Source organism: Vanessa cardui, chromosome 6 (assembly GCF_905220365.1).
Source record: "Vanessa cardui chromosome 6, ilVanCard2.1, whole genome shotgun sequence".
Taxonomy (NCBI): Eukaryota; Metazoa; Arthropoda; class Insecta; order Lepidoptera; family Nymphalidae; genus Vanessa; species Vanessa cardui.
Genome location: NC_061128.1, coordinates 12,920,084 through 12,948,044, shown reverse-complemented (window position 1 = coordinate 12,948,044; position 27,961 = coordinate 12,920,084). Strand labels below are relative to the sequence as shown.

At 33.4% G+C, this 27,961-nt stretch overlaps 1 protein-coding gene across 2 annotated transcripts in view; it reads left to right on the top strand.

The window, feature by feature from the left end:
• Nucleotides 1-27,961, top strand: part of LOC124530314 (cardioacceleratory peptide receptor-like) — a 177,448-nt gene that overhangs the window by 16,194 nt on the left and 133,293 nt on the right. The window contains exon 2 of one of the 2 annotated variants that reach the window (XM_047104428.1): nt 25,112-25,134. The exons of the other annotated variant lie outside the window; for it this stretch is intronic. The gene's annotated coding sequence lies outside the window, so the exon portion shown is untranslated. The remainder of the gene's footprint in view (nt 1-25,111; nt 25,135-27,961) is intronic. 2 annotated transcript variants of the gene reach the window in all.

The following is a 27,961-nucleotide window of genomic DNA, read 5'->3' as shown; positions in this document are numbered from 1 at the left end:
CCCATGAAAACCGGTGTAAACACCATTCGACCACGAATATTCGATGATAATACTTAAGGTGAGACATATCATAACATTGTTGTCTCACAATTTGATGGACTCCAAATTAAACGCAACCGCCAAGTGCTCTAAGCGCAGGACCAATGATTTCACGTGACGTCATGATATATGTATAATAACAATTTCTAGATTTAAATTTTTAGCGAACTTCTCGACAGGAAGTTCTAATGACCCGAGCGTTCAACCTAAGATATCCGAATATCCAGCCTTATAGCTAGCCACTACACCAGCGAGGCAGATAAATTACCCAATAATTGTCATACAATAACTAATTAATTATTAATCATTGATCCCAGTGCCCCTCAATAAAGTCATTGTAGCGTGACGTTAAATTAATAAAGGTATATTCGTTTTTAAACATATGTGTATCATAAATGTTATGTGATCATAACTCTGCGATGAAAAATTAACTTTGTGAAAATTATACCAACTAGATATTATCATGAAGAAAGTCCAGTGAACAGGACTAATGTGCCGAAGTTTACGAAAAATTGTGATAAATTAGTAATGAGAAGGTCATAAAAGAAGACATATCAAGAGATCAAACGATTACCAAAGTGAGAAATGAAGTAGAATACATTACGATTATTGGGTTGTGTAGAGGGTACTAATGGCACCTATCTCGGGATGTCATACCATAAATAAAAAGATTCTGATAGTTATCAGGGTAGTTGGTAAAGTTATTTAACATTTGTCAGAGAATTAAGGATTTATTTTGTATTAGATTCGAACCTAACAATTCTCATTATTTTCTGTATTACTATCGATCCGCCCTAGCTTCGCACGAGTGCAATACTGATACTAAGTAATCTACAGCATTTGTTAATATACAATATCACATTAGAAACATCTAAAATTAACAATGTTTATTTTAATATATTGTCTATGTATTATATACAAAAACCTTCCTCTCGAATCACTCCATCTGTTAAAAAAAAACCGGCCAAGAGCGTGTCGGACACGCACATTAAATGGGCCATAACATGGAAATTTAGTAATTTCTATTTCTACACTGGCCCACTTCTGTATGTAGGTATGTAACATTCCTACTTATTTTCAGTTTTTAGGTAGTTATTTCCATTCATTACAATTACATTACATTTTGGATTATCATTATATATTTCTCCACCAATTTTCGTGACAATCAGTGCAGAAACGGCGGAGAACGAGCCAGGACAAACAGACGGACAGGCATGACGAAACTATAAGGGTTCCTAGGAGACTACGGAACCCTAAAAAGGCGTCAAAATCCGTTGCGCAATTTTAAAGATCTAAGCGTACATAGGGACAGACAGCGGTAAGCGACTTTGTTTTATACCATGTAATGATTACGAAAATTCTTAAGACGTGAATCTATCACCAAGCAAAATGTCATTGATTATGTCGAAGTTGAAAATGAGGAGTTGTCTGAGGTTCTGAACTATGTAGTTGAGGTCGTGACAAATACTTTAGCAAGAATTAATTAATTATTAGGTTTAATACCGATTTTTGATAAGGGTCTGGAGCCCTGGATTACGAAATATATATTGTCCTTTGTTTAGGCTCCGCGGTTTATTGCTCCACATAATCCTTCAATATAATGTAACTTTGTTTATGGATTAGATTCTTGTCACCAAAATCTATAATAAATATACATATAAATTTTTGGATGCACTAAAAATTATCTTGGCAGGTTCGTATAATAGCTATAGCTTAGAAGGAATTTGCACTATGAGTTAGAGTTTACGCAGCCGAGATGGCCCAGTGGTTAAAACGCGAGCATCTTAAATCTTAATCGATGATTTCGGGTTCAAACCCACGCAAGCACCGCTATATATATATATATATATATATATATATATACATATATGTGCTTAATTTGTGTTTATAATACATCACGTGCGGCGGTGAAGGAAAACATCGTGAGGAAACCTGTATGTGTCTAATTTAATCGAAATTCTGCCACATGTGCATTCCACCAACCTGCATTGCTGTTCCAATGTAAAATACGTTCCAAACCCTCTCCTTAATGGGAGGCAGTTACTTTACTTTTACTTTTTTTTTTAAAGGTTTTTAAAATCATAAAATATGATGATGGCAACGACGAGTCATTCAATATTTGGATATAAATGTAGGAGAACTTATAAGAGCTAGTAATTATAAAATGAAAAATAAAAAATCATCTTTGCTTTTTTTATTTAGTCTCTGCACGGACGTAATTATAAATAAAAACGAGGGAATATGAAGGAACACATCTAAGAAAATAAAAACCCCACTAATTATACATGAAAAGTTGTAAAGAAGAACTTATTAATCACATATCCTTATTACCATAAATTAGGTTTTATTTTTTTCAATAAAATTATTATCAGTGACATAATTAGCTATATGAAATAAATTTTTATTAACATAAGAATTAATAATATTTATATATGAATTAAAAATACTAAATGTATAATCTAGACCGTGTGCGTGGAATGGTAGCAAGAATCATGCTAGCAGCATTTTTCAAAACGAACCAGCCCTCCTGTCACCAGTGGAGGCAATGAGGCGAGCTGTTACACATTTGATATAAATTGACAATAGTGTCAGTCAAATAATATTACGTATACATTACTTGTTTTTATATAATCCAAGTATTCTTAATATTGTAGTTAATGGTTATATCACAATCATCGCGTTCTACTTTAGAAAGGAAACAATCAAATATCTTCAATACTTAAAGAGCACAAACTTTGATACTAAATGTTGATTTGGTACGAACATTTAATTGAAGTTGCAACGTTAGGGTGCCTTAACTATCCGCTAAAATACCTTAAATAAGTTTTAGATACCAGTTGAATTGGTTCGCTTAGTAACAATAGGGATTTAGTTGGAGTTGTTCGGTATCGCAATTTCTAATTAAACCAAAGTAGAAAACTAGTAAATAAATAAGTTTATTCATAGAACACTAAATTTTCTGGTCTAGTGGTTTTATATAAAAGCCTTAGATTCTGAGGTCCTGAACCCCAGGTCAGGTCGATAAAGGATTCTTTTCTGTTTCTGCTCGTCGAGTAAATTTTCAGTAATAGTCTGGATTCTGGAATGTGGGAGGAATAGGGCTTGAACTTCTTGTACCCTTCCGTATTTGTCGGCCCATCGGATTACGAGATTGCCCTCGTATTTGTTGCACTAGTTCACTTTAATTTGTCACATTTATTTGGCTGTCTTGAGTTTAACCGCTATGATCGAATTCGTTCAGGACGCCATCATCTAATCATCATAAAATTCATAAATAAAATAAAGAAACATCACATCACATTATCTTAAGAAGAATAAATAGATTGAAAATAGCGGGTGGATAGAACTCGAGATTCTTAGCCGAAGTTGGATTCAATTTTCACTGAGTTTTTTGCCATTTTGTTAAGTCTTTCTTCAAACGAGCATTCCAGCAGTAATGAGATAAGCTCAAAGCCTCTCCTTCAACTCCAGGTGAGAGCATAATTATTCCAGCAGTCGTACATTACATTTTCTAGTAGGTACATGTCTATATTTAGGCGGACTGTCAAATCATCATACCATCGGTTGGTAAGTGTTCCACTGCCCATAGTTGTTGGTCCTAATAAAAATTTAATTACTCCTTATGTTGTCTCAACTTCATCAATCTTGGGCACGTAAGTATTATGACCATTATACATGTTATATGTTCCTTACGCTGGCTCACACCTTTTCAGCCAGGAAAACAACAATAATTAATTGCTTTTTGGCGGTAGAATGTATGATGAGTATGTAGTAACTACCCAAATGGCCTTGAATACCACGACCGATAGCTTGCACTGGGAAGCTATTACGCCACAGAAATAAACAATAGACATCTGGACTTAATAAGTGTAGTTAAAATTATAAAACATATACATTTCTTAAAATAACTCGCAAAACATAAACGCACGTTTATTTGCATCCACACGTGATAAAAACGCGTTAACGGATCCGCACACACATACACACACATTAACAATTTTCACCATCTATTATTAGACGTTGTTCTCAACTAGTGTACAATATATATATAAAAATCCAGACAGTATCGCAAAGTGGAATTAAGCAATAACCAGTATAAGTTGAACCTTTGTCGGTACGATACCGTTTCTAGAACCAGAACTTTCGACGAATCATGTATGGTTGGATTTTTACCGTGAGAAACTGCAAACTTGTCTTACAACGAACAATTTAATATTAAAGAAAGAACGAAATGTTTAATAGGATACAGTACATAATAAATACACATAATAAAAATTTTAAAACACCATAAAACTAAAAACATATTAATCAACTAAAACTACTCACTAACTTAACATACAAATAAAAAAAAAGAACAACAACAATACAAAACAACACAATGATACTTAGCGTGTCCTAAAGGTTACCATTCAGCTTCCAAGTTGGGATCCAAGAACCCAACGCTGATTTCTAATGGTAGCCTATGTGGTATCTTAAAGTATTTGTCCTTGGCGAGATCATAATATATATTGTAGACTAGAACTGGAAATGGATTTAGCTGGTGTGTTCATTACACCACCTCGTAATGGAACAGCGATGTGGAATATGTTTCAATCCTCAAAGGGAGAGGAGGCCTTAGTCCAGTTGTGGGAAAATTTACAGGCCGTTGTTGTTGTTGTTGTTGTTTATTATATTTTCGGGAAGAAAACATCGGTATACTTTCACAATATGCAAAGTCCAAATGAAGCCTCATAAAGAACGCGCGCTAATTATTATTATTAATTCAGGAAGTTCGTGTCAATCTACGCGGTTCGTTTCTCTGTCATGCAAATTGTATGAGATAATTGTTTTACGCGGTATAATTGTGTTTTTGTGAGGACACAATTGTCTGATTACTTAGTTAATGATCTCACAACGTGTTTTATAGAAGGGTAGAATGATAATTACGTTATATTTACTCATTTAATTGATGCAGATTAGTCATATCATTTTTGCAAAGGTTAATTCCGATTTAGTGCTTCATATCTTACTATTTTTGCTTGCTTATGAATGCTTTTTAATTTATACTAGGTTTAAATTACGAAGAGGCGATCTTTTTTTTCGTACGAGAAAAATGAGGATGTAATCTCTTACTATTTTCTGCCAGGTGAGCCTCCTGCTCGTTTGCCACCTATGTCATAAAAAATTATCTTTATGTCTCTAATTATTATTTAATTAGTGACAGTGATAAAATATTCTTCAAGCAATTTTTTCACAGATAATTTATTCATATTATGCGTCGAGTAATACTATTTTTTACGCGTTTCTGTGTGTAATTAATGTATTTCTCGTTATTTATGTGAAACTATGAGTTCTATGATTTTTATGATAACGCGCAAAATATTATAGTGAAGCAACAAAAGCGAATACAAATTCCCGGTAGTTCGAAACGACTCGCCCTTATGTTCATACCTCAAAAGTACTGACACTTTGAATATTACTTACTAATGTTATGCAAACTTTATCTCCATTACTTATAAATGGAGATTTATATTACATATACATGTAAGAGATAAACGCCAAAATTCAGAGCAAACGAAGTTTGACACAATATATTATATGGAGGAGTGAAAATTGGAAATACTTCAGAAATCAAACATTATTTGTTCAGCTTTGGCTTTACTAATTGTCAACTGAATTGTATGGACTGGAAAACAGTTTCCAAGTTTTGCTGCAATTTTTCCAATATGCTAACAAATACGATTGAAAAATTCTGTTATTTTGAAATTAATTTCGAGTAAATTTTTGACTTTACTGTTATATAAATGTGCCAATACATAATGCCATTTCTTTGCAACTGGTTTTTAATAACAAAACTTTATTACAGTTTTTTGTTAATTCAAATAAAACTATTAATTTGATATTAAAAATTCACCGTATAATTGTTAACGCATTAAACGTTGCCAAAGGCGTTTTATGAAGAAATTTAATTAGTTATTGTTTCTTTATTATTACAAATATTTATAAATGGATTATAGTAATAATTGCAATAGAGTAAACCGTGATAAAAATGTGATTACTTGTAAAAAATATGAATTGAAAAGCATTTTATTAAATACAAGATTATATAGATGATAAAAAGTGCGGGACTAATACTTGTTGATTCCCAGACATATACGATGTACTATATGTGTCCATATATAACTGAATTGTGTTTTAAATTTTGAAAAAGAGTAACTACTGAGTTTCTTGTCAGTTCTTCTCGTTTGAATCTGCAATCCAAACCGGTGGTAGGTTCACTGAATATAATTAGTAAAATGATGATTCAAAATTGTAAAAGACTTTATACTATAGCAAATAGTGATTTCTTATTTTATTTTAATGACTTAAAATAAAATAAGAATAAATATCTACTGATCCGAATCCGCCCATAGTAAACGCTAAACAAATGTAATATTGCCTCCTTTTTTATCTATCTAACGCAAGCACTGACCTGTCAATAAACGGACATCGGATCTAATATAAAATTCATGAAAGTAATACGACGAGTTAGCACACACAATATAGATACATCTATATTATATAAACACTAAAACATTTTAATCTACGTTATCATGTGACTTTAGGGATGAGGATTATTACTGCAAAGCCTAAAATTGCTAAAAGCAACGTTTAAGCTTACGTAGCTTCGACGGATCATTGTCAGTTTTATTTTCACCCAATGCAGCTTCTAGTGAATGTGTTGTGTTTATTTAATGTTACTTCACTGAACGGAGATTGTATTTTTTTCACGTTAAATTTCACTTATATAATTTGGGACGTGACGTCCACGTATAAATTATACAATTATAAATGTCTCACTGTTGGGACTTGTACTCTCAGTACATGTAGTATAGTAGTTAAGGTTGGTAGATATGTCTTATTTTCAATGACTTGGCTTGGAATTAAGCTTTTGATTGAGTTGTGTGTTGTATCCACTTGCCTATCATAGTAAGAATACATTTCATACAATAAATTCAACTCTGATTGGTTCCGATCGATTCGATTCCACGAAACAGTTATTTTCACATTTATACAAGTGTATATTTTGTCGATATAAAATTAATTTTTTGTTTTATTTATTTTTTTATTTAGGAATAATTTTGTCTGTAATGTTTTTAATGAGGGTTATAATTATTATTTTAAATTAAAAGGAAAGTGTTTTGTTGAGATAATTATTCGTAGGTACTATTAATAACTGTAAAGTGATATCAAATAATGTCACAAGGCTTCACTATTTCCAGTATCGCGTATTCCATCGAAGCACAATATTATTTCCAGCTAACCAATCCGTGAGCGTCGCTTGCATCGCGCTTACGAAGTTTTCTAGATTTTAACTATAAAACGAAAATTTTAAACACGTACATCGGGCAGTCCGTATCTACGCAGTAAAATGCAACTATTGCATTATTAGTTCTCGAATGAATAGTACATTCAGAATGCACGTCGGGTTGAAAAAATGCAGTTTTGAGTGTAATATCACTAATAGGGGTCTCAGATGTAGGATTTCTTCTGAAACAACTAAACTCACGACGTCTGTACGGCCAAGAGTCGTGGGTTTGTCTATTGAAATTCTGCAAATCTGTTAGTTGTTTCGATGAGCTATTCAGGTCAATTTAAATGACTGATACCTACTGACGTAGATGAAACGCGACTTCCTTTTGCGTATACAATTCTTAGTGGCAGTAAAACTTTTTAAAGTAACACTTTCATAGTAAAGTAAAGTAAAAAATACAAGCTTCACATTAATAGTAACTAGTGCCCCGGCTTCGGATGAATGCAATGCAAATACTAAATATACTACAGATTTTTTCTTGTTTCTTTTCTATATTGTTATGTATGAGTCTAGATGGACCAGTGGTTAGAACGCGTGCATCTTAACCGATGATTGCGATTTCAAATCCAGGCAAGCACCGCTGATTCATGTGCTTAATTTGTCTTTATAATTCATCTTGTGCTCAGCAGTGAAGAAAAACATCGTGAGGAAACCTGCATGTGACCAATTTCATAGAAATTCTTCCACATGTGTATTCCACCAACCCGCATTGGAACAGCGTGGTAGAATATGTTCCAAACCTTCTCCTCAAACGGAGAGTGTTGTGTTGTTATTTCGATATTGTTAATATTTTATATACAAAAATCTTCCTCTCGAATCACTCTATCTATTAAAGAAAACTGCATCAAAATCTGTTGCGTAATTTTAAAGAAGCGCACATAGGGACAGACAGCGGTAAGCAACTCTGTTTTATACTATGTAATGATTATTGATAGTCTAGTCCGTATCTTCTCTACTGAGAATTCTGTAGTGAATCTATATTCACTACAGAATTATTGGTACCGTTAATAATACACGGACAATGCAATGTTATTTTAAGTGCTGGAATAAAGAATATTTTGAGTTTTGTCGAATGTACGATGCAATAAAAGTAATTTGTGCAATCCATTAATTTTACCTAGTCAAATTGTTTGGTTAAAACTAAATTTAAATCCGGGAGGTCAAACGCTCGATCGTAACATCATTAGTGAATTTACAGATTCATTCAGCTATAAATCGTTTTGCGTCATTCTCTAGCGCCGTGTGTAGCGAATTGAATGATAGAACGAATGAGCTATAAATCAAGATACGGGGATTACACAGACAAATACTCTCACAGATTATTTAGAAAAAAATATGCGTAACTTTTTAATGTGTCTTACAAAGAAACTCGTGAATTATGAGAAGTAAAAATACACTGGTATTACTTTGAAGTGTATAAAAAATGTTATCACTGGCTATTATTGGTACGAGAGTTTTTTCCTCGAATTTAAAAATAGAACACAGCAAATAAACAAAATTATAGAGTAACTCGGAAAAACTCGGAAAGTTGCCTCAATAGTTAACTCGGATATTCGTTTTACATGGTAGTAGGGTTTTTGCAAACCTGTATGTCGGTAGGTAGATACAACCCAACGTGTATCCTACCACCTGGCTGGTACTTTATAGTTGCATTCCGGTTCGAAGGTTGAATGAGCCAGTGTTATTCCAGATACAAGGAATATAACAATTTAGGTCTCTAAGGTAAGGATTGATGGTGATATTTCTGAGAGCGTTAATGTCTATAGGTGATGGCCATTTATAATCATGTAGTCTTATTGTCTACTTACCTGTCATAAAAAAGTAGGATAGGTGTCTAGTTTTTGAATAAATTATGTAAGAGATATCTTTGGAATAAAACTAGTTTTAACGGATTTAAATCGCGTATATAAATTATTTTTATCATCCCGACGATTCGAGCACTTTACAGCGTTCGTGGTCACGGGTAGACAGTCTACCCGGGATGATAAAAATAATTAATATACGCGATTTAAATCCGTTAAAACTAGTTTTATTTCAATGTGCAATAATCACAAAAATCAGTTAGCAATAATCTTACAAGGCAAGATGTTGTCAAATACCAAAATATTATAATTCATTTTTCTCCATAGATTTGGAAGGATATTCGTTAATGCGGCTCACATAGTGAACTGTCAGAAATCATCACGTAAGGTAAGGTTTTTTCATCCAGGCTAACTTTCCCTCTCATTCTCATCATCCCTGTCTCTTTCTATTACATATGTTTTTAATATAACATTATTTTGAACTATTTTTTTTGTGGTACGGGATTTTTGAAAGGCAATTTTACTTCTCAAAAAAAAAAATGTTGTTTTCTCTCATGCGCTGCTTCTCCCACGCAGATGCCAATCTTTGTGATTAGCCGACAGATTCAGACCGACAATTTCATTATTATTAATAAGAAATCAGAAAGCTCTCTAAATAGTAAGGTTTCATGCAAGGCTTGGGTAGTTATCACTCATTTCTACCGTCGTACACAAAAACCCTAAGGCTATTGCTACGTAAGTACAATAAACAGCGACAGCCTGTAAATTTCCCACTGCTGGGCTAAGGCCTCCTCGCCCATTAAGGAGAAGGTTTTTGAACATATTTTACCACACTGTTCCAATGCGGGTTGGTGGAATGTATATATGCCAAAATTTCGATGAAGTTAGACACATGCAGGTTTCCTCACGATGTTTTCCTTCACCACCGAAAACGAGATGAATTATAAACATCTATTAAACACATGAACATTCAGCGGTGCTTGCCTGAATTGACCCCGCAATCATCGGTTAAGATGCATGCGTTCTAACAGCTCTTAGCAAGTGCAAAGAGGGATGTAATATGTTGTTGAGATCAATGGTGGATATATACATCGTTCAAATTTCTTACAGTGGTTAGATAGCCCATCCGTCGACCTATATCTGTATAAATATTATAAATGTGAAAGTAAGTCTTTCTGTACGTTTATCTGTCTTTCTTTCACGACCAAACCGATGAACTGAATTTGTTGACATTTGGTGCGAAGCAAACTTAAACTTCTAGGAAGGACATAGGCTAGGTTTTTTGCCTAACACACGATAACCCCCTAATATGCGAGCGACCTACTACTATATATAAAAACAAATGAAAGTCAAGGAACTATTTACCGTTACCAACTTAAAAAAATAGAAACAGCCAACGTCAATCAATTACCTATATAGCATATTTAAAAAACAAATATTGTCACTTCAAGGAGTAAGACTTTCGTAGAGTGTGAATGTGTTAACATTAAGACTTCATTTACACAGCGAGCAGGATTGCAGCAACTTGAATGACATTCAAAGGAGAAGATTTGCAGCGCGTGTCGACCAAATTTACCTGTCTTGTGAATTTCAACTATTTAGTATACTGAGTTACAATCGTGTTGAATTTAACAAGTTGTATGATTAACATAAAAGTAGAAAAAAAAAACTTTATTTTATCTTATTTATCTATCAGTTGAAGATATCTGCTTCAAAATTCAGTTGCAAGATTAAATCCGTACATACATTGAAAGTTATATAAAAGCTTGTGATTAGTTGGGTTCTTGGTGGTAGGGCTTTGTGCAAGCCCGTCTGGGTAGGTACCACCCACTCATCAGTTATTCTACCGCCAAATAACAGTACTTAGTATTGTTGTGTTCCAGTTTGAAGGGTGAGTGAGCCAGTGCAACTACAGGCACAAGGGACATAACATCTTAGTTCCCAAGGTTGGTGGCACATTGACGATATAAGGAATAGTTAATATTTCTTACAGCGTCATTGTCTATGGGTTATGGTGACCACTTACCATCACGTGGTCCATATGCTCGTCTGCCAATCTATACCATAAAATAAAATAAAAAAAATAAATAAAAAAAGTAACAATTTTTTTTTATATGTATTAAAATAAAGAACAAATCCGAATGAGGGATTGGATTTATACCCCAGGTCAGACATGCGATGATTGTGACGATACTGATAATGATCTTGGTTATTATTTTGGTGTAAGGTCATCTAGGTTGGTACCATCCACTTATAATATTTGCTACCGGTAAACAGCAGAAATTGCTGCTGCTGGTTTCCTGTTTGAAGAAGGATGAGTGAGTCAGTGTAACTACAGACACGAGTGATATAGCTTCTTTGTTCCCGAATTTGGTGGCGCATTGGTGACGTAAGAAATAGTTAATATTTTTTCATACCTTTGTAATAAATATGGATTAATAAATAAAACATAAAATCTCGATACAAGATATTGATAAACGTTACCAAGAGCCGAATGAATGAATCTTTTACTTTTAGAACGTTTTAAACTTTTTCAATTTAACATAACAAATTTTCCGCAACCATAAGTTTCGTAAGAAGTCTTCTGACGGCTACGTAATACTCCTATATTTACGTTTTCCGCTGATAAATTTAATTCATAATCGAATCGATACACGAATCATGCGAAACAATTGAACAGCTTACACGGATTCCAAACGCGTGAATTATTTACGTGTTTATCGCGAAATTTCCAGATCAACATTCAATAGAATGATTATATAACAATGCTCTGTCTTCTTCTTGAGATTAGGAAATCAATGATGATAGAAAGAGACAAGTATTTAACTCAACTAAACGATGTTTTAAGCGAGGCGGTTTATAGTATCGGAGTTTTGTAGTAGGAACCAATCGCTCGTCAAATATACTACAGCCAAACAGCAATTTGTTTTCTGTTATGTTCTGTTTTGAAAAGAGAGTAGGTAAGTCAGTTTAAACAATGGATAATCTTAGCATCCTGGATTGGTGTTGCAATGGCGATCTGAGGAGTCGATTTATGCTAATATTATAAATGTCGCTCTTTCACTACCAAACCACGAACACGAATTTAATTAAATTTGGTATGAAGCAAATTTGAAGTCCAATGAAGAACATATGCTACTTTTTTACCTAACATAACAACAGCCTGTAAATTCCCACTGCTGGGCTAAAGGCCTCCTCTCCCTTTAAGGAGAAGGTTTGGAACATATTCCACCACGCTGTTCCAATGCGGTTTGGTGGAATACACATGTGGCAGAATTTCTATGAAATTTGTCACATGCAGGTTTCCTCACAATGTTTTCTTTCACCGCTGAGCACGAGATGAATTATAAAGACAAATTAAGCACATGAATCAGCGGTGCTTGCCTGGGTATGAACCCGCAATCATCAGTTAAGATGCACGCGTTCTAACAAATGGGCCATCTCTGCTCTGCTCTGCTCTTTTTGCCTAACACATAACAACTAAACTTCTAGCGAAGCCGCGGGTGACAACTAGTATCGATACATATATTTAAAAAAGCTCTCATTCAAGCCGTACGAAGTCAGGGAAGATACCTAGTATTATATATAAAATAGTTTCCAGTAACAACGATTGACTCAATCAGGTCTGACTTCGACGTGACTCGATATTTAAGCGCTATATTAAATGAGGAATACAAATGCTGAATAAGTTACAGAGACAGTATTCCTAATGGAAATGTCGGGACCAGATGTGAGCATTGCTTAACAGAAACAACGTCATGACGACAGGATATAAAAATATAATATTCTAGCTTACCAACTTCGTTGCGATACGAACTTAGTTTCTATAGCTATTGACCCCCCCCCCCCCCCTCCTTATATAAAGATGATCAGATTCTGAGATGTTGAGATGTGGTTTCCTCAGTGGCGGATTTACCAATGGGCTAAGTAGGCTGGAGCCTAGGGCGGCAGTTTTAGAGGGGCGGCAAATTTAGCCCAAATTTGTTATTATCTTACAGAAATAAAAAAGAAAATAATTACATGCATACACATTACGTCCGTAATCCGTCACTACATAGCGGGTTGGAAAAATAATCTAGTAACTGACGGAAATATCACCTAGTTTTTAATCATACTAATAACGGGAAAAAACCAATGTAATGAGGACGATAGAACACAAATCATAAATGTTTCAAAAAAAAGTAGGGGCGACAAAAATTTAATAGCCTACTAGCGGCAAATTTGTAAATCCGCTACTTGGTTTCCTCCCCCAAAAACCCTCTAGTCCATATTTTTAACACAATCTATAAGCTGCTAATAACATGCATTTCTAGTATTATTAGTCATCATACTATGAAACAAACTAACTTAGACCTTTCAATCACGCAACGGATTTTGATGCGATTTTTTTAATAATGCAATGGCATGACATCGCATTAGAAACATCTAAAATTACTATTAATGTTTCTTTACTAAATTGTCTTGTGTTTATTTATTTTTATTTTATACAAAAACCTTCCTTTTTAATCAGTCTATCCATTAAAAAAACTATTAAGATTGTGTTGATATTATTACGTTGGTAGCGGCATCATTTTATTTATTTTTTCCATTCCTACGGGGCATTTAAGACTTCGTATGAAAACTATCATAATACCGGTACGGGGCTTATTATACCCCGTAACGTTTAAGAAACTGAAACTCGATGTGATGTGATCGAATTTTATTTCTTCAGTTCTTCTACATTAAAAAATTAAAAAAAATATTGCAAATAGTCACCCTTATCACCTTCTAGCGGATGTACGTCGAATAATCAATAACCCTTTATATTTGTCATTTTCCTACAAAATATCAATTACATGTTACGGCCTCCGACAGAGAAATCTGTGCTTTCTTAGCCACACTACAAGGAAGACACATGCGAGGCAGATTAGACCTTGCTCCGTATTAAACGTGTTAAGTGGCGTATTTTTATTTTTTTATCTTAACATCTTAATCCATTAATCATGTATCGAGAGAAATGTTGGAGTTCTCGAAGATGTGGCATAATTTGTTTAAAACAATATGAAATGTAAATATTTGATATCATATTGAACATTTTGATAAAATTAGTGACAGCCACTCTATAAACTCGACGAGTAAGGATAAGCTTATAACGTTAACTGCCCGACTTCGCAAAGTCAATAAATCCTTCCTGGGTCAAGGTAACATTCCGCAGATATTTTTAACTTCACCAATAAATATTTGAATATTTTCAAAACAATCATTAACAAATACTTCATATTTAACAACACTTAATTATCTATTGACTTTAAGACCGGAAATGAAAAAAGGAATTACTCTCGAGACGAGCTGGTTCTTGGAGAGGATGGGCGGAGAAATTACTTAGTTCGCACGTTTTGACGACCTCCGTGGTCGAGTGGTGTGTACACCGGTTTTCATGGTTAGGCGACTCTGAGGTCCTGGTTTCGATTCCGAGCTGAGTCGATGTATGTAGATTATCATTAGTTTTCTATGTTGTCTTGGGTAAGGGTTTTTGTGGTACTGTCGTTACTTCTGATTTTCCATAACACAAGTGATTTAGCTACTTACATTGGGATCAGAGTAATGTATGTGATGTTGTCTCATATTTATTTATTTATGTAGTTCAATGCGGGTTTATTGTTTATCTTTTATCTTTCATACTGGATGAAAACCCAGCTTCGCTCCGGGTAACACAAATCTCATCAAAAACATACCTAAATTAAAGTATTATGATATACACTTTGGTTGTTGACTTCAAGAAGTGAGATTTAAATGAGTGCCAAGTTCAATTGTGCTTCCTAAATTTATTTATAAGTACATACATAAAATATAATTTCTTCTTATAACTTGAAATAGTATATTTAGCCTTTTATCTGCTAGCATATTTTTTGTATATTAGTTTTTCAGTTAAACATAAATTTAAAAAAAGATTTCTGGAGATATTTCTGGTTAGTATGTAGAATGTAGTAAGTACAAATACGCTTCAATCTTTATTCTACCTAATGCAACATAAGTTATGTCACGTTTTCATTCAACTCGCTTTTAGTGTCGGCAGGGAAGTGACAGTAGTGCTAAATAAACACTCACTAACATCGGCGCTATTATTGCAGCATCGAAAGCGGTTGACAGTCCCACATGTAGGTAGTAAACACGAAAATGTGTGGAGACTTAAAGTGGACAGAATAAACACAAGAGGGTGAATGACCTGTGTAGAATAGCGATCTCTTCCATTCGTATTTATGGTTGGAAAATATATTATAACATTATACATATTATAATATAAGTGGGCCTGTAGTTATAATGCGAACATCTTAACTGATGATTGCGGATTCAAAACCAGGCAAGCACCACTGAGTTTTCGTGCTTAATATATGTTTATAATTCGTCTCGAAATCGGCGGTAAGGAAAAACAGCGTGAGGAAACCTGCATGTGTCTAATTTCAATGAAATTCTGCCACATATGAATCCAGCATTTGAGTAGCATGGTGGTAATATTCAAGCCTGTTTTACTTAATTTATCTAATTAAAAAGGAAAGATTTCTTAGGGACTAAATCTCCGTACGATAAATTGACTTGCATTAATTTTATTAGTATAGATTGTACTTTGATAAATCACTTATTAAATTTTTCATAAAAGGCACTGAAATACATCGTCAATTTGAAATTAATTATATTCCAAAATTTCATTATTCACGGATGATTGATGGTACCTAATGACACGTTTTAGTAGTCGGGTTACCTCGACCCTGGAAAAGGGCTTAAAGACGTTTATCATATTGTTAAAAGACTCGTCGGATCCAATAAAATTATTTTACCTTACCCGAGTCGGTACGAATTAGGTTTTTTTGTTAAATTGATAAACGTCAAATGAATTGACCTTAAATTTTAGAATTATATTTAATGTAGATTTTGGTATATTGTAGGGTAAATAAACCTATTGAAGGATTGACACCTGCTAGATGATGGTAAGTGGACATTAACGCCCATAGAAATAATAAACATTCCTTGGATTACCAACGCGTTATCAACCTTTGGATAGATGTATTTGCCTGTGGTTACAATAGCTCTCTGAGACCATTCAAATCGAAACACGATAGTTTTGAGAATGGCTGAGTAGTAGTCGAATATAATCGCAAGATCAATCATGATCCACATGACTTTTGTCGTCTCCAAACTCAGCTAGTGTTGTGGTTAATTGGAAGATAATAATTCCTATTAATATGGCATTTTGGATTGTGCTAGTACCCAAAAGGGTTTGCACAAAGCCCTGCCACTGCTCTGCTATAGGTAAAGTAAAATAATAATGGTTTAAGACCAGATTTAGCTAATAATGTGTAAATAAAGATTGATTTAAACCAGTACCTTTTATTTCAATTTGAAATTAATTCAATCCTCGATCAACAACACTTGGATTTTCATTCTACCCAAAAATGTTAAATATGCGAAACGAAGACTTTAGTACAGCTGTATAAACTATACGCAAAGCACCGTCTGTTCTTAACTTCGATAAATAAGACAATATTATTATAGTAACCCTTTCAGATAATGGAGCCGTGCCCAGAGATTACGAGATGTATATCTTAACTGATGATTTTAAGTTCCAACCTGGCTCTATCAATATTGAATTCATCTGCTGGATCTCGTGCTTAGAAGTAAACCATCGAGAAGAAAATAGCACTCGGTGTAAGATAATTTGCCACGTGTACCAACGCATTAGAACAGTGTGTTGGAATCAGCTGCATACCAATTCCTAGAAGGGAAAGGCCGCGTTTGTCCATCTGTGAGGTTGGGTTGAGGGAGGCAGTTTTATTAAAGCAGTCTAAAGTGGATGTGTCTAAAGTGGAAATGTTATATAGAACATTCTCAACATGTTTTTGAATTCAGTTATTTCGATATGATTCAAGAGGCAAGATAGCCCAGTGGTTAGATCGCGTGCATCTTAACCGATGATTGCAGGTTCAAACCCAGGCAAGCACCACTGAATATTCATGTCCCTAATTTTTATATAAAATGTGTGTTCTCAGCGGTGAAAGAAAACCAGAGGAAACCTGTATATGCCAAATTTCATGGAAATTCCGTCACATGTGTATTCCACCAACGGTCATTGGAACAGTGTGGAATATGTTCCAAAACCTTCTCCTACAAGGGAAAGAAGGCCTTTAGTTCAGAAAATTTACAGGCTGTTATTTTTGTTGTTATTATAATGATTTATACAGATTTTTTAAATACAATCCTGTAGTTTGAAATAATAATATCAGGTCAATATATACTCGCAGACCATTTGATAGACAGTTACTCTACATATTGTAAAAAGTAAAAGTAAAGTAACAGCCTGTACATTTGCCACTGCTGAGATAAGGCATCCTGTTCCATTAAGGAGAGGGTTTGGAACATATTCCACCCCGGTGTTCCAATGCGGGTTGGAGGAATGCACATGTGGCAGAATTTCGATGAAATTAGACACGTGCAGGTTTCCTCACGACGTTTTCCTTCACCGACGAGCACGAGATGAATTATAAACACAAATTAAGCACATATATATAGTGGTGCTTGCCTGGGTTTGAACCTTTGCAGGTTCATCGGTTAAGATGTACGTTCTAACCACTGGGCCATCTCAGCTGCACATTGTAAGCAATATAAACCATTCCTTGTAAGTGGGTGTACGGCCCACCGATCGTATAAAAAATCAAAATATGCTTTTTTGAATTGTCATATCACATGATAAATTAAATTTAAAGCACCTATTACAATATAGAATCTACTAAAAAATATGCAAAAACGTAATAATTACTTTTTTTCTCAACTAAATTATATCGGCATGTTAATTATATAAAGTATAATTTACTTATCTTCCATGAAAATCAGCGAATAAATAAAGCCAGGCTTTATTATCATTAATATAATCTTGTATTGAGTAATTGGCAATATATTGTATTAATGTTTTACATAATATTGAAATTAATTAATTAGCAAATAAAAAATGGAATTTTATGTATATTATTGTGTCTACATTTTCAAGTTCGATGTTAATACTGAAATAAATCCATATTTATTTACCTTGTTGCATTCACGTACAGTACAATTTGTACATCGTCGATGGAAAACGATAAATTGGCCAACATTTCGGTTTTTGTAAAGTGATGTTTAAAGTTAGAATAATTAACCTCCTTTCTTCCATACACGATCTTGGCGCTTCAGTTCTTCTTTCTCTCAACTGACGATTTTACAACAAAAGCGGTAAAAGCGCTTCTACCGTTCCTCTTTGGGTTCAAACCCGGCATGCTACATGATACCATATAATATACCTTTCTCGATTTATATTGGTATAAATGTACCTAATTAAAATCATCATTGTCATCACATTCTTGTCCTTATCTTATTTGCTTGGTGGCAGGGCCTTGTGCAAGCCTGTCTGGGTAGGTACCACCATCAATTATTCTACCGCCAAATAACAGTACTCAGTATTGTTGTGTTCCGGTTTGAAGGGTGAGTGAACCAGTGTAACTACAGGCACAAGGGACATAACATCTTAGTTCCCAAGATTGGTGGCACATTGACGATGTAAGGAATAGTTAATATTTCTTACAGTGTCATTGTCTATGGGTGATGGTAACCACATATCATCAGGGGGCCCATATGCTCGTCCGTCAATCATAAAAAAAATCGGCAAATGGAGAGGATTAACAAACGGCCATTGACTTGTCTGACGCCAAACCTCCCTGAGAATGCGTTTCCTAGTAGGTTGGGTACCCGCCAACATACAAGTGCTTGAAGCGCTTATGTACTCGATGATAGAGTGCTTAAAATTCCTCAGTTACGTAACGGTTCGAGAGGGACTGCTACAATTTTATTTACCAGAACTGGCTTGCTTTTATATAATTTATTTGGATTTATTTTATCTATTACAGTTTAAAAAACGGGATATTTGACATAGTTTTTTTATGTTAATTTGGTTTTAATAATTACTACTGACTGTATAAAATTTCATAGTGGTCCAAGTACAAGAACTTTATAATAGTGAACTACCTAGGTAATACCAGAAAATTAAGAGTTGTTATTTTGTTTCTGTCATATTTTTTTTCATTCATATGATTGTTTGCATTGTCTACTTTCAAAGCCGGAAAAGGCATCGGCATTCGTATGTAATGTCGCAATATCGAGCTTCATCAAATAACAATAAAAAACATGGTAAATATACCGTTATTAATAACTGTAATAATAAAAATAATCATTATAATTTAAAATCATTTAAGTACATTAAGAATAATTAATTAAAATAAATTATTAATAATTATTAATGATTAATGTTAGAGCTTTGTCTTTCTGTTCACAATACACAAATTCGTTTTGTATGGGAGTGTTCTAAAGCTAAACAATGTAAGAAATAATTCCAAAATAACAGACGTTAATTATGTAAAGAAAAAATATAATTAGAGATAATTTAATTCTAAAAAAGCCAAAATCATTTCTTTCTTAATTAATTCGTACATTAATTTTGTTGATTTGAATGCTTTGTGATCGTTTTTTCTTTCGCCCCATTTCAGCAACTGTTTATGAGAATAATTTAATGAAGATTAAATTGTAATTATAAAAAATAGATTTGAAAATAACATGAGGTAAAAAATTAAAACTCACAATCCTGACAAACAAGTGTGAAACCTGAAAAACGTAACTAATTATAAACTTTTAATTCGATCAATATTTACTTTATTAATTTCCTTTCGGTGATTGAAGGTCCCCATTGCGAAATAATATATAATGTATTGTTCACATTATAATAATGAATCACCTTAATCCTAGTTTTTTCTATTAATACATCATTTATTAAAAAAAAAAAAAAACAAAATCCCCTTCCGTAAGTGTTATGTTCTTCTAGATCTACATTTATATTTTTTCATCTAACTTTGAGAATTGGTAATAAATGGAATTATTATTTTCGTTGCATTGAGAATCAGTCAGTATTGTAGGATTTCATTTATTTTTATAATTAAATCATGGATGACTTTTGCTTATGATTATAAATATTGTTCATGGTAATGAAAAGAACAAATATTATCTTGAAAATATTAAGATATTTAAATCAGTACAAGTCTTTTAAGACAAAGATTTTCTCAAAAAAAAAAATGTTCTGTGTGAATGCAACAAACTTTAAATGATTTATAAAAATATATATATTATTTTAAATACAACTCATATTTCAAAAATTTGGATCGTCTTAATAAAACAGTTAATAACATTTAACTCGGGGATGAGAGCGAAAATTTATAAATTATTGGTTTCATTAAGAAGCGTTAGCAACACTTCATCAAATAGACGCGTATCTTAATGAATATTCATACACAAATAAATAATTAAACACCAATTAATTGAAATTTATAAGAAGTCCCGATACTATTAACAGCCAACAACACCAAGACGGCGATAAATAATGAAGAATCGATTTTTTGGTCTTGTTTGATTTTATCAAATGATTTTATAAGCTAAACTTAATCTCTTGTAGAAAGTAATTTGTCTTTTCATCATCATATCAACCGTAAGACATCCAATGCTGAACATAGGCCTCTCCAAATAACTTCCACCTTGATCGGTGAGTAGCGGCCTGCATCCAGCGATACCCCATACAGATCGCTCGCTATCTTGCGGGGGGATGCCCTACGCTGCGTTTTTTATGTCTTTTACTATAAAATAATTGCCTGCTATTGGCCACTGATACTTCTTACAGACAATTGTCATTTTAAACATCTTCTTTAAATAGTCTCTTAAAATATTGAACCATTCGGTGAAATTAATTCAATTCGTAACGAGCTCTATTATTTTTCCCTTAACTCTATTATTGTTGATAAAAAAGAAACTAACTATTCGATCTTCTCCCTGGAATTTATTAATTCTGGCATTGCCAAGGTCTGCTTCATAACTAAGACTATTCCAGTTTATACGGTATTTAACGTCATTTTGTGTGAGTATATGTCTCAGATCTCTTATCACGACATCTAGCCGTTGCTTTCAAATCATATAAAGGCACTTTCTACAAATATAGTCCTTAGGAATGATGACACTCTTGGAGATTATCCGCTACGTCGTCAAAAATAAACTACCAATTTATGAATCCATAGATTTTATTTAGAAGATCATTAAAATTAATCTCATGTTACAGTAAAAACCAAAATCGCATAGAATATTTGCCACAGTTCGGCTTTTCTGATATTCCTTAATATTTTGTTCAGCCTATAATTTACATTTTACATTAATTATAATCTAAGATATGCTAAAAGCTCTTAAGGTTAATAAACACGAGTTTGATAATAGTTTTACATTATGAATTTATAATCGTTAATACTACACTTTATATCTGACTATTTCTGGGTGATTATTGCTTACCGATAAAATTGGAATTTACAAGAAAAACGCTATAACAGCCTTACAACATGTGCTAAGAATAAATTAGTCGAGGATATTATGGATAAAAAATATTGGAAGAGAAAATAATCCGAACGATCGCAAAATCGCTTTCTTAAATCATCGTCATAATCATCATCGTCGTCGTCATCATCATCATTATCATCATCATCCTCTTCATTGTCATAATTGTCATCACCCTAATTTCCATCATCATTTTCATCATCGTTATTTTCTAAATATACAGTATGTCGTATTATAGTTAAAATTCTGATTTAATGGATATATTTACAACAATCCTTATTATAAACTACTTGAAATACACAAGGCACTTTCAACTCGACGACTATTATTAATACTTGGCCTACTCTTCAGTCGAGGAAGTTAATAAAAAATACAAACAATAAATAATATTGGGTTTTTCACAATCCGAAACAATTCGAATTTAGGATTTCAGAAAGTAAAAAATTCCGCTGCGCTCGAATTCGATTTCAGTCAGTTCCGATTCAATCCTTACGGATAAGAGAGAAAGACTCAAGAACTATACAGTACTGATCTTTGAAACAAGTCAACTTAAATATCCTGCACAATTAGCGAATTTTTATGACCTTTGGGTGAAAGCAGTCAGAAGTACAAAATCATTGGATAACTTTCAGCTGACAAACACGACAAAACTGCATAAAATTAGCTAGATTGCTATTCGTGTTTGCGAGAACATAATTTCAATTATTTGACGCAATCGAAAACCATTATCGTTTCGAATCGCGAATTATAATTAGATGATTAATTAAGCTGACTCGTGCACGAATCAATGTTTGGTCTGCCAATAAAATTTGATGTTATTGTGGACAATCAATTTGATTTTATTGCCTGAGCATTTTTACTTGACAGCGCTTTTCGCGAATCTATATGGATTGGTTTTCCTTCAACCTTGTAATGCAGTCTTTCGGTATCAGTTTGACAAAGCTTGTCTTATAAAAGGGACGTTGGATATAATGTTGAATTTCCATGTTTCGTCGAGAATAGTTAACGTAGAGTAGGATAACTGATAGGTTATTTTAATCTGTTGTGTGTAATCAAATAGATCCACTTGTAAGACTACGTTCTTATTTTAAAATCTAAAAAATATGATGTAGATGAATGTCTGACTTTGACGTAACTTTTTTTAAAAAAAGTCAAGATTTCCCAGTGGCTTAACCACATGCATCATACTACTCTATAGATTACAGGTTTTCATACGCTCGTATCCGCCTAGACGTTGAATGTATCTTCCAATAATATTTGAAGGATTAGAAAAGTTACTATTTTTAATTTCAGTATAATTAAATAGGACGACGAGCTCTGTCGAGTTGTGTGTACACCGGTTTTCATGGGTACACCACTCCGAGGTCCCGGGCTTGATTCCCGGCCGAGTCGATGTAGATTACCATTAGTTTTCTATGTTGTCTTGTGTCTGGGTGTTTGTGGTACCGTCGTTACTTCTGATTTTTCATAACACGAGTGCTTTAGCTACTTACATTGGGATCTAAGTAATGTATGAGATGTTGTCTCATATTTATTTATTTATTAATTATATTGAAAAGGTAAAATAGGTTTGATATTTGTTTTACAATATTTCCGTTCCGCTGACTTTGAGATCTCTCCGCATAATTAATTGCCTGTTTTATTAATGCTAGAAGGTAAAATATGATTGGAGTACCTAATGAAGTTGTTTAATGGTATCATACAAGAGGAACTTACATTAACGTACAGTGTTGAAAAAGAGTAACTACTGAGTTTCTTGCCGGTACTTCTCGGAAGAATCTACTTTACGAACGGGTGGTAGTTTCACTTAATTGTTAAATGACGATTCAAAAGTGCTTGTAAAAGCCCACTTGAATAAAGTTTATTTTGATTTTGAGTCTCCGGAAAAGTGCTAACGGAACGTAATTAATGTATTGATTGTTTAAAAAATGCAATCAAATTTGAATAAATATACTTTTATAGCTTTTTTTTAATAGCATCACTAATTAAATCAACAACAACAACAGCCTGTAAATTTCCCACTACTGGGCTAAGACCTCCTCTTCCCTTTAGGAGAAGGTTTGAAACATATTCCACCACGCTGTTTCAATGCGGGTTAGTGGAATACACATGTGGCAGAGTTTATTTGAAATTAGACACATGTAGGTTTCCTCACGATGTTTTCCTTCACCACCGAGCACGAGATGAATTATAAACACAAATTAAGCACATGAATATTCAGTGGTGCTTGTCTGAGTTTCAACCCGCAATCATCCGTTAAGATGCATGTGTTCTAACCTCTGGACTATCTCGGCTCTAAATTAAATCGCTTCATATAAATGGGAGATAATGGCAGTGCATTGTTTTATCAGTGACTATTTATTTAACATTTTAATGTAATATTGAATATTACAGTGTCTTATATCCAAAATAATGATATTCGAAGTTGAAATTTATTTATATTCTTTCGTTTATTTACATATATTTTGATCAAAAATTGAACACAGTTTCAACTTTGTATTCGACATAGTTAAGGATATATTTTTAAAGTCTTGCATTTTCAAAGGGTATACTGAAATGTAGCATATTAAAAATCGTCTAGCAAAATAGGTAACTCAGTTTTATGTATTTTAAGACATGGTTCTTCCGACATTTATGCTGCACATTAATAATGGGCTAACTATTCTGACCTCGCTTTAACAGGACACTTGTTCTCATGATAGCGATCAACCGTAACTAAAGTTAACAAATTTTATAGAACAACTAGCGGCTCGTCCCGGCTTCGCATGGGTGAACAAAGTTTTTCTTAATATATTTTTTTTTTATATTTCTTCGGTGCGTTTTTCCGACATGTTTAACAATTGTCGATTTCAACTTATTTACACATAAACTTAACCTTCTTAATTAATCTCTCTGTCTAGTAGTATAAACCGCATGAAAATCTGTTCAGTAGTTTTTGAGTTTATCGATTGGATGTTCTGTAATTCGAATAGGGCTTAAGTCATTATAAAATTTCATAGACATTAATTATTTTAGATATATGTTATTTTCGAGGTGTATTGATTTGAAATACATCTCATACTTATCGCTTGAGATCTTTCGTGAAGAAATCTACATTTTTTTTAAGAGGTTGAGATATGCTGCTCTAGTTAGTTTGGTATACTACCGAATCTTATTCGAGCAGCGTGGAACAAGCTCAAAGAATTTTTTAATCAACGAGAGGCTGAATAGACCAGAAGAAATTAACAGGCTTATAATTTTATTTTGTTTTATTTGTAAGCGAAAATAGTACTATCCAAAACATTAATTAAGGATATATTTACTATTTCATAGATAATGTCGTAATATCGAACTCCACCAAACAAAAATAAAAAATATGGTAAATATCCCGAAATTAATAACTTTAGTGATAAAAATAACCATGTTAATTTAAAATCTAATATGTTTATTATTGTAATTTACATAATATTGTTGTAAACATATTGCGTAAATAACATGTTCAAAAAGTTAAAAGAATGTTTTTTTTGTTTGTTTTCAGATTTCCGCAAAAAGTACTACTTGGTAAGAATATTTCGTATCATGATAATATATTATAAGCAACTCTGTAACGGACGTGAATAGTTTAATACATACCACTACTTATAATTATGTTGTATATGTTATAAAATAATATAGTGAATGGAATTTATATATAAATCAATATTTCGTAAATAAATCACACAGTTTTTAACAAGGGCGATAAATTAATATTATATACAAAATAAACAATTGTTGCTCCGTACATAACATTACATTTTAATTCACATTACCGGCTTGGTTTCTGATGAGTGAATTGTTCAGTGTAGTGGACTCGGCCATTTACAATCAAACATTCATTTAAGTCAGCTGTGGGTAAAATCTTGCAACGAATTTTAAATAAATCACTCGATCGATTGAGATTAAAATTATAACAATTGATGCTAGCATAAACAATAAATCTATACGCATAATAAAGATGCGAATGTATATTTGTGCGTTTAGGAAGTTACGTCAGATCTTTACATCGTCGATCCCACAGTGCCTTATGACGAAAGTCTTTAATCAGTGCGTCCGACCCGTCATGACATACGGAGCCGAAACGTGACCTCACGACAAGACTGGTCCACCAGTTTAAAGTCGCTCAGCGTGCTATGGAAAAGGCTATGCTCGGCGATTCTCTGCGGGTTCGCATCAGAAATAAGGTGATCCGTCAAAGAACCAAAGTCATCGCCATAGCCCACCGGATTAGTAAGCTGAAGTGGCAGTGGGCTGGTCATATATGTCGCAGAACCGACAACCGTTGCGGAAAACGTGTTCTAGAGTGGAGACTGCGTCTCGGCAAACGTAGTGTAGGACGTCCTCAGGCAAGGTGAAGTGACGATATACGCAAGGCGGCAGGCAGGAGCTGGATGCGAGTAGCCGGAGAAAGACCACAGTGGCGTGCACTTGGAAAGGCCTATGTCCAGCAGTGGACAAAAACGGGCTGATGATGTGTATTTGTGGACTCTTAAACCTCTATACCAATTGAGATGAAATTTTGTATGTAGATAGGTTGATTCATTTCATAGGCTTACTTTTTAAGTGTCATTTGGAAGGGGTGTGGTGTTTTGTGTGCTATGGGTAAAGTTTAACTGCACTGCTAGTAGATTGTTAAATTTCATTTAATATTTATGACTGCTTTTTAGAAATTTTACACTGTGGGAACAATAACTATGGGAACTCAGATGTCCCTCATTCCATTGGTCACATTGGGTCAATGCTAAATAACGTGTAATTTCAGGAGTTCGGAATGGCCAATATAATATTATATATAATGATGCTTCAATCTTTCTATTTTTTGTTAGAATGCCCCGCTATCGTCCAATGGTTTTCTAATGACAGCTCAATCATATTTCAAATATCATATAAAATAATATTAATTACAGTTTTATAAATTATTGATCAATCAATTACAAAAATAATTGTATATAATAAAGTAAATTCAATAGCCCCTGCTATAATTATACTATACAATAGTAATGTGATATAAATTATGATATAGAATCAAATGCCATAACATCGTATTGAAGGCTGAGGTTACTCTCGTAACAAACGCTTTTGGCGGGCTTTTTCGCGGTAGAATATATGATGACCTGCGTACCTATATAGATGGAATTTCACAAACCCTATCACCTAGAACAGGCTAGACATTCAGTGGTTACATTACCATCAATTAATTTCAAAGCGTATCTTTAAATACAGTTTTATTTCATTTACTTGGATATAAAACAACTTTCCTTATTAGTTACAGAGTTAAGATGTCAATATAATAAAGAAATTTTAACGGATTGAGTCATACTGAGAGACCGTGTGATTGGGTCCATATATGGTACACTTGTTCTGTACACTAGATCAACACACTACAAGAAATCTGTTCAAACAAACAAACAGTCAATATCAAAATGTATTTGATATTGACTGTAATTCAAATGTGTACTTATAATAAATTATTTATTATAAGTACACATTTGAAAAAAGCAAATTAAAGTAACAACCTTTAAGTTTCCCACTGCTGGGTTAAAGCCTCCTCTCCCGTTAATGAGAGGGCTTGGAATATATTCCACCACGCTGTTCCAATGCGGTTTGGTGGAATGAACATGTGGCAGAATTTCGATGAAATTAGACACATGCAGGTTTCCTTACGATGTTGTCCTTCCCACCCGAGCATGAGATGAATTATAAACACAAATTAAGCACATACATATATATATATATATATATATATATATATATATATATATATATATATATATATATATAGTTGTGGTTGCCTGGGTTAGAACCCGCAATCATCGGTTAAGATTCACGCGTTCTAACCACTTGGCCATCTCAGCTTGTATACATTTAATATTATATAATTGTCTAGTTAAACGATAAATGGCTTCAGTTTATTATACATACATAAAGGTGAATGGTTCTACCTATAATTTCAAAAATATTGTAAAATTAATTTCCCATAACCAGCTATATCACGTGTAAATTTAAACAATAAGTTTACTTTTTTAATTTCCCTTTTACGACAAATAATGGCTTATTTATGAAGCGACATTATGCAATAGAGCTATACAATAATAATATAAGTGCTTATCCAATTAAGTGCCTAAAATACATACATATCAATACGGCCGTGAACTGACTGACCGTGCACATACTCTTTTTTTTTAAATAAATAAATAATAATATGAGACAACATCACATACATTACTCTAATCCCATTGTAAGTAGCTAAAGCACTTGTGTTATGGAAAATCAGAAGTAACGACGGTACCACAAACTCCCAGGTCCAAGAGGACATAGAAAACTAATGATAATCTATATTGACTCGGCTGGG